Consider the following 9,051-nt stretch of genomic DNA (forward strand, 5'->3'; position numbering starts at 1 on the left):
CTCCTCCTCCTCCTCCTCGTCTCCGTCTCTGTCTCACATGCAGGAAGACAGGTACAGGTGCTCATACACACTGAATGCAAGTTTGACTGCGTTTTGCAAGGTCGCCAGGGCACATGCGCCACCCACCGCCCTGTGCACGCTAAGCCTCGCCATGTCTGTCTGCATGTGTCAGCCTTTATTTTTCTCTGTACAGCAATGTGATGAGGTTCGTAGCCATTCCAAAGCTCGAGAAAAACAAGCAAAACATAACTTGCATAGTAGATGTGTCTTAGATTTGACGCTTGAACAACCTTTCTGCCATCCTGTTAATTTTGGGGGGCATAGTAATAATAAAAATGGGTGAACAGGCCAACTGAGCACCCGAGTAGTTAGAGGAGGCCGAGTGGTCTCACCCCAATTTAACTTCCCTACATCTGCTTCGCGAACAAGCGTCAAAGCTGAAATCTCAGCCTGCTTTTTCCTCTAGGGCGGGCACTGGCAATCGGATGCCCTACAGTGACTCAAGTCCACCAGCTGGCAGCTCCGGCGGTGGAGATTCTGCCCGAGGGGCTCCGAGCCTCCCTGCCCTCGTGGAGGGGAGAGCACAGGCAGGGGCGCGAGGGCGGGAGCGAGTGACTGCGACTGTGACCATGATCGCGACCATGACCGTGAGCGCTGAGGCCGCGACGTCTTCCACATCCACGTCCACCCGCGGGCTGCCTGCGCGGAGGCGTCTGCACCTGGCCCTCGCACGCAAGAGCCCAGCCCGAGTAGTGGGCGCCCAGGACCGAGGACAAGCCTCAAGTCTCCCGACCCCACACCGTCCGGGCCAGCGGCGAGGAGCTGGACCCAACGCTCCAGTGAGGCGGAGCGCAGAATCCTCCGGGGCGGCGCAAGGCCTGGCCCGGGCTCTCTCCAGTCCTAGGGTCCTGCTCTTCCAGAGGGTGGCTTCCTTGGTTCTGTTTCCATGTCTTCCTCTGTGCACATATGTAATATCCCTTTTGGTCAGGCATATGTGGGACCTGCCTGTTTCCATATCTCTTTATATATCATCTGTGGTTCTTGGTAAGATTTTAAAGATCTTAAGAGCAAGAATTATGGCTTCTTAAAAATAATTTATAAATCTTCCTGATACAGCATTGTGCATAAATTAGCCTGAGACATAAATATATCAAATATAAATATGCTAACCCCTCACCATAAGAGTTCCTTATTTACATTTACTTTGTCTCTTTTTTTAAAGATATCACTGAATTTCAAAGAAAGCGCACACACACGACAGCTGCAAACTCCAAAGGGAGCCCGATCACGCTCTTGCCCTCCGTACAGTGCTGTCTTGTGTCTGCGTCCGCACTTCCTGACAGTACGGCTCTGAATATGAAAGGCTGTCACACAAGGCACAGTCACACCAGCACTTCACACGTGTATGCCAATCAGGTGGGTTTCCTGACTGGGGTACATTTGCCACAAGTTTATTCTTTAAAGCCTTTTAAACTTTTTCAATGATAAATATACTGAGAAAAATGGTAGAAGCCAAAGTCCCGGGAGCGCTCTCTTTATTAGCAGCCACCAGCAGGGCGTCAGTGATCCACGACCCAGAGCTGCCCTAGGACAGCAGCTCTCTCTGCCCACGTCTGTTTTCCTTCGCCTTATTTTTTTCTCAGTTAGAAGCAAGGTGCAAGAATGAGCTATCTTCACCCAGCAACCCATAAAACAGAAGTTTCACCCACATGAAGGCACACAGATACATGCAGGAATATGGACATATGTACAGAAGCGTGGACACACGCAGGACGTGGGCAGGCACACACAGAGGAACGTGGACACACACAGGGGTATAGACACACAGTCACAGGGACACACACAGGGAATGTGGACACACACACACGGGAATGCAGACACAGATCAAGCACAAGCATTTGGACACACACACACACACACACACACACACACACACACACACACCACTGCATTTTCCTCCTGTATGGCTCTGATCAAGCTTTTTGTAGGAGCAGGAACATCCACAGATGTCGTACTGAAGGCCCTCTGCATGCTTAGGCTGCTCCGAGACCCAATGTGAGGAAGCCCACGGGGGCCACCTATGAAGACAAGGGACTTGTATTGGTTCTGACAGCCAGGTGGGACACCTGGAAAAGGGACAATGAGCTACAAGGCTGTGGGCCTCAGGTCGTTGGGAAGCAGAAGGCTTCCCATCCTCTCTCTGCCCACTCACCTTGCCCTAAAGCAGGCCTCCCTGTTGGTCACAGATAACTGGGCGCAGATGAGGGCTGCCTGCCTCTTCCTTCCTGACCAGTGACAGACAGAGATTTTTTACCTTAATTTTTAAATGTATTTAGTACAGGGTCTACAGGGTCTCACTACACAGATCGGACTCATAGCAATTCTCCTGTTTTCAGCCTCCCAAGTGCTGGGATTACGGGCATGCACCACCACACACATTCTTGCTTGCCATCACAGTGCGCCCCAAGGGCGAGGCTGGCACGGCAGGCCAGGGGTTGAACCCCAGCCCCTGTGTCTGCCTAAGCAGGCACTTTAATCTGCTGAGCTATCTGGCCAGCCCTCTACAGAGAAGATGTTGGCCCACACCACTAGGCAAGAGTCCCGAGCTCGGTTCTGATTGGGCACCACTAACCACTAGAGGAATGCTGGGAGTTCATTGGCTTAGTAGACCTGAGCTCTCTGAGTGAATACAGAGTGAGATTTCTCTCCGCAGCTTGGATCAATGTTTCTTTACAGGCTGACATGTGGGCTGGGGCAGCACTCAGTCTCAAAGTCAGGGGAAACCAATGTCGCCCAATCCTGTATCTGTCACTCACGAATGGAAGAGGCAGTGGTGCAGGAGGACAGCCACACCTCACTCCCACTGACCCTGCGACGAGAGCAGGTTCCTCTCTCCTGCTGCAGCAGGACTTCGGTTCAGCTCTCTCCCACAGTCTGTTGCCTGAGAATAATATTCATGTGTGTCTTATGCTCAACCGCCTGCCAGCTCTTCCACAGCAAGGACAATGCCTGGCCTGCCCCGGAACCTCCGCACGGTAGAGGACCCAGCACGCGCTAGATGCTGAGTGCCTAAAGAGGTTGGCGGCACAGCTGCAGAGGGGCGCTCAGGAGGAGCACAGGGTTCCCGAGTTATAGGACTGGTCCAGGAGCCAAGAGGCAGACCCATAAATAAAGGGAAGCAGGAAATGATTCCACTGGAAATATATTGGATTTTCTCTTTCTTTTTCTTTCTCTTTTAATCTGTTGAGCACTGAAAAAAACCTCACAACCACTTGCCAGTTTCTTAGCTTCTACAACTTTCTTCCAGGTTGTGTGTACATGGCACCAGCCATAGCCTGCTCCTAGCATCAGCCCCTGGGCCTCAGGCACCTTGCTCAGTGCAGGAATTCACCTCCATTCACCTGTCCACACCGCACCCTGCTGCCCCTCTCAGGCTAGCGTCTGGACACCCTGGTTAATGCCACAGCATCAGAAAATGTTTATTTTAACTCTGTGGCATGACAGGAAAAAAAAAATTCCCAGGAATCATCAGTTGATCTTCATTCTAATTACTGCGCAGGTGTGAGAGAGCAAGTTGGGCCTACCTGCCCTGGAGCCACCTTGGCACCTACAATAAATGAACCTGTTAAATAGCAATAAATGCTCCAAACAGCAGCTGCTTGCTCTGGGAACCGAATCTGCGAGGCTCTTTAGTGATTTTGTCACATTTTCCCATTGAAAACTGGCGGAACTGAGGAGAGCCATGCCTGTGCTCAGGAGTGCGCTGAGCTCACAGCAGGAGCTGCGGCCAGACTGGCAGCAGGAGACGCCTCCCCGCGCCCAGGAGGTGCCCTGCTTGCTGCAGCTGATGTGGAGAGACAGCCAACCTCGTGCTCCAGGATGCGTGACCAGGAGGCAGAAGGGCGTAGAGAATCACAAGGCTTCATGCCACGAAAGGCCAACTTCCAAGTGGGATGACTCTCCAAGGAGTCATACACAGTGGCTATGCGCAAGGTGAAGAAAGGGTCCATCCAGCGCCTCTGGTTGCAAGGCGGGGAGCAGAGAAGGCGGGGCAGCCTTACCCAGCCAGTCCGCAGGCGAGGAGTCCCCGGCAGGGCAAAGCTTATCCCGTCCAAGACGTAGTCACTTAGTCCAGCACCCCTCAGCTCCTTGTTCAAGACACTGCATTAGGTGACAGTCACCCTGCGAACCTTGGTGGGGTCACCAAACAACACTACTGTGTGCGCTCTGATCAAGAACATGCAGTTCTGCAGCTCAACATAGTTCTACTGGAGCCTTTATCAGAACCTCACAACATAACCAGAGGCTTTGTGGAGATTTTCCTGAAAACGAAGCATGAGCTGAGACCCAAGCGGGGTTGGGACGGAAATCCACCCAGCAAGGAGACAAGGCCAGGCCTGGGACAAGAGGAGGGGCCAGAGACCAGGGATGGAGATGGACTGCAGGGAAGGCAGGCGGCAGGCGGGCAGGGCCTGGGAGCCCAGCCAGCGCTGCAGGGCCCCAAAGGAAGGCGCTCAGGCGGAAGGGCGTGTGACAGGCTTGGGGTTCAGAGATGATGCCGCCTCACGGTGGGGAAAACGGATGGTAGAGGGCGCAGTGGGCCCACCCAGGGGGTCTCCAGTGCCAAGGCAGAGAGCACGGCTGCATGCTCCAGGCAACAGAAAGCCTGAGAATCTGAGGGAGCAGAGGGCCGAGCCTGGCTGTGTGCACCTCTTGACAAGGGACCTTCGTCTGTGACCACAAGGGCGGAGGACTCAGAGCCAGGGCACGCGGGGCAGAGAGACGCCGGACTGCCTCCCACACATGCTTACGCACTGTTCACAGGGCAAATGCCACAGCGGGGAGTGAAGCTTGAGAGGAAAACACATTTTTGAAGTGATTATTTACTCACAGGAAATTTCAGAACTGCGTCCCGTCCTTGGAGCTCCGCACAGCGTTCCCGGTAGTGATGTTTTCTGTGCCCTAGTAGGCTTACCGCAGGTGCTGACCCAGTGTTGTTGGCGAGACTGCAGGCCTCATCACGGATTCGGTGTTCATTCATTTGGCCTTCATCCAGTGTGTGTCTGTGTGTCTATGTGTGGTCTCTGTGTGTGTCTCTGTGTATGGTCTGGTCTGTGTGTGTGTGTGTCTGGGTGCCTGTGTCTGTGTGTCTGTGTGTCTATGTGTGGTCTGTGTGTGTCCATGTGTGTGTCTCTGTGTCTGTGGTCTGTGTGTGTCTGTGTATCTGTGTGTGTTATTCTCCACAGTGTGAGCCTGCGAAGGCCTGTGTGGCCACACCACAGTCAGGATATGAAGCTGTCCCATCTCCACAAGGGACCCCACACACATTCCACCCCCCACCCCCGTCACCTGGCAACCACTGATCCACCCTCCACTTTCTACTTCACCAGCAGGAGGCGCCGCAGCAGACGGGTTGCACAGCACTGAATCTTAGGAGTGGCCATTTGCTCTGAGCACGGCCACTGCCCGGAGCCACTCCCCTAGCAGGACTTTGTGCCCTCTCCGTGCTGGATAGCATGCCTGACATGGGCACGTAAGGGCTGTGGCATTCCTCGCCTGGTGAAGAGCATTTGTAGAGTTTCTTGTTTCTAGGCTCTTACAGATAAAGCTGTCGTGGACACCTATGAGCAGCTGTGGTGCCCGTGGACATGTTCATTACGTAGGATAAGTGCTCGAGGGTGCGACCTCTGGGCCTTACGTTCCGTGAGTGCTGAGGTTCGGAAACCGCCAGACCAATGTGCCAAGAGGCAGGACTATCCTGCGTTCCTGCTAGCAGTGAGCATCCCTTGTTATTCCCCAAACTCAGCAGTATTTATGTCATATTATTGTTTGCCTAGTCAATCTGAGCAGGGCACATAGTACTATTTCATTATAGTTTTAATTTGCATTTCTCTAATGACCAATAAAGTTGACCATTGTGTAAAAAAAGTGTTTTTTAACTTTGCCTTCATAATTAGAAGATAAAATTAAATGGCTAGACGATAACTTCAGTGCGAGGCAGAGTGGTGGAAGAGGCACTGGACCCAGCTGTCTCCTTTACTGGAAAGCAGGAAGAAAGCGAGTGGCACCGTCCTGTTGGCTGGGTAGGGCTCCTGCTAACATCACATTGGGGTTTTGTCTCTTGAGGCTAGAGGGTCACAGGCTGCGCCTGTGACTTCCACACAGATCAGCAGTGACTCTGGATCCATCGCAACTGCTTTATGACTGTGCTACATGAACCGCTTAATGTCAGCCTATGACTTCTTGTCCAAAGATTATTCATCCTTTCTTGGCTGTGTAGAACTCAAATGCAAACAGATTAAGCTAGCCCTGCTAGGGAGGAAGAGAGCAGCCTCTCCAGACCCTGCCGTGGTGGCTACAGCAACCCCGCACCAAAGCCCCCTCTGCTGCTCTTGTGGCTGCCTAGGTTCTGTGGCTCTGACAGCAGCTCTGCTTCTGGACATGTCACACCAGTCAGACCACACTGAGGAGGGACTGTGCCTGGGGCAGTGCCCAGATGGCCACGCCCACCTTCCAGGCGTCCCTGGTGTGGCCTTGCTGTGTTTGATGCGTTCTGTCAGCTTGAGTCTAGAAGCTTAACCAAGTGACTCGGCAATTCTACATCCTGGGTGTGGAGGACATGCCCTGTCCCTCTAGGGTGCGGTTCCTGGTGTCAGTTTTCGAGCTTAGAAGTTTCTCTAAGTGGCTCAGCAGCGGGCCAGGGTCCTCACTTTGCATTCACCCCAGCCTGCGCAAGAGGAGGGCTCTGAGATCTGTAGGTGCTTCACGGCCCAGGGAAGGAGCCTGCCTGCAATGTAAGGAGAAGAGGCTCCCCCCACCTTCTGCTCTAGTTGCTCTTGCTGCCCTCCGCCACACCGCCCTGCCCTAGAGCCAGCTGATTATGGGCTGAAAGCTGCACAAACTGTGCGCTAAATAAACCTTCCTTTTCTCCACTTTGGGTATCGGGTATTTTGTCTCAGCAAGGAGAGAAGAGTAACCAGGACAGAGCTCTTCCGCTCCATGGAGTGCTGTCCCAAGGGAGCCAGGGCTTTCTTTCCCAGCCCCCAAAGCACCCAGAGTCCCTACCCCATGGGCTGCCCCGCAGAGAGGAGCCAGGCACACAGCTGCAGCCGTGTCCTCTGCTCTCCCATCCACCTGCGGGCAGAAGGAAAGGGGCAGTGAATGGCTGCCTCCTCTCGGCTCGGACACCCTGCCTGCCCTCCTCTCCCTCCTTCTGGATCCCAGGCCCCTGGCTCGGGCCTGGAGGAGGCGCCCGTCTCCCACACTCTGGTAGAGCTCGTGTGGCTGGCAGGAGCAGTTCTAGAGGCAAAGCTGCAGACATAAAGCCCCTCCAGGCCCGACTGTCCCGACCCTTCCTTGCTAAAAAAATTCGAGAAAAGCAGCTTGGGGCTGTAAACTCAATCAGAGCCCCTCTGCTCCAGAGGGTCTGAGCTCCTTACTCTGAGGCTCAGCGTTACAGGTAAATGGCTCTATGGGGCCTGATTTAAGGAGCAGATTAAATTTCTAAAACATTCTTCCTCCTTTACTGGAAGGTAGGTAGACAAATTACAGTGCAGCAAGGAGCAGGGCAAATGGAGCGCTGCACAAAATGGCCTGGCTTGCAGAGGAGGAGGGCGGCTCACGTGGCCGGTATGCAGGAGGCTGGGTTGGGTGTGTGAGCTTGGGTTTGCCCACAGTGCGGCTCTGACAATAAAGCGGGTGCAGTGGGTCCCAGTCCCAAGGTGCACAGAGGGTTCCAGGTCAGTGAGATGCCCGTACCCCTCTTCCTCTCGGTGTCCCTCTCCCTTTCTTTCTCCCTCTAACTCCCTTTCAGCATCAGTTTTCCTACTGGTAGCTAGCTGGTCATAACCCCATCGTGGATGGCCTTCCCTTCCACCTGCCCTGAGGCCACAGCCAGGTGACCACAGGCGTGTGGTCTGCTGTCCTCCCCCCCTTCACCTTCATGCCCTCCACCCCCCACACAGCCCCCTGGGCAGGGCCGCTGCCCCTCCAGCACCCCTGGGGTGGCCCATAGTCTCCCTCAGTCAGGGGCCCGGCTGGGGCGGCAGACACGAGTCACATCAGCCCATCTGCCCAGACACTTCCTGTTCCATGTACGATTTCTGCCCATCTGATTTAATAAAGCACCTTTTACCGAACCATCCCCTCCGGCATTCGTCCTCTCACTCCTGCGCTGCCAGCAGGAACTCCAGACTGCACCCACCATGGCCCAGGCCAAAGGGCTTCAGAGTCCCGGTGCACAAGAACCCAGACTCCAAGCAGCGCCGGGAGCTCAGACGAGAGCATCGCCAGGCGACAGGCGAAATCTCCCGATGACTAGCGAGGTTACTCCTAAGGATGAGCGAAACTCTGCCAACCCCTGCATGTGGGGTGGAGACAGCGCAGGGACTTGCACGTGCAGGCGTGGCAGTAGTCCGCACGGAGCCGAGCTTCCGAGCCCGGGAGCTACGATCACCCGGACGCCTGGAGCGCCCTGCTCGGCAGCAAGCCAGGCCAAGCCTTTGCTGTGGGACCGGTGCGGTGGCTTGGCTGTCGCGAACCTGTTGCCAGAAGATTATTTTCAAATAAGTTTCATAAATGATTTATACTTTTAAGACACTAGGAAATAACACTGGTGTATTCTGGCAAGTGAAGAAGGCGCGTTGCACCGAGGACAGTAACTCAGGCCTGCTTCCTGAGGCAGGCCTTCCATACGCTGGGGTGGTGGGAAGTGAGACGCTTTGGGGGACGTCAACCACAGTTTCATCTTGAAGTCCTCAAAGCTGGGGGCCATAGGCCGGGGCTGGTGGAAATGGGTGGGGGGCAAGCGAGGAGCGCCTTGCCCCGGGCCTCGCTTGGCGAGCAGATCTGCAGCCTGGGACTGCAGCAGAGCCAGCGCGGCCACTCGCGGTGAACAGTCAGAGCGGCAGGGGCAGGCGGTGGTGAGGGCTCCACTCCGTTAAGTAAGCATCAGTAGATTTAGAGAGCTGTGTGTGTGTGCGTGTGTGTGTGTGTGTGTGTGTGTGTGTGTGAGAGAGAGAGAGAGAGAGAGAGAGAGAGAGAGAGAGAGAG

The 9,051-nt window shown here is 54.7% G+C and overlaps 1 protein-coding gene across 2 annotated transcripts in view; it reads left to right on the plus strand.

The window, feature by feature from the left end:
- Nucleotides 1-9,051, plus strand: part of Slc35f1 (solute carrier family 35 member F1) — a 137,928-nt gene that overhangs the window by 69,795 nt on the left and 59,082 nt on the right. The window lies entirely within an intron of this gene.

This window comes from Octodon degus, unplaced genomic scaffold (assembly GCF_000260255.1).
Source record: "Octodon degus isolate 3935 unplaced genomic scaffold, OctDeg1.0 scaffold00034, whole genome shotgun sequence".
In the NCBI taxonomy this organism is placed as follows: Eukaryota; Metazoa; Chordata; class Mammalia; order Rodentia; family Octodontidae; genus Octodon; species Octodon degus.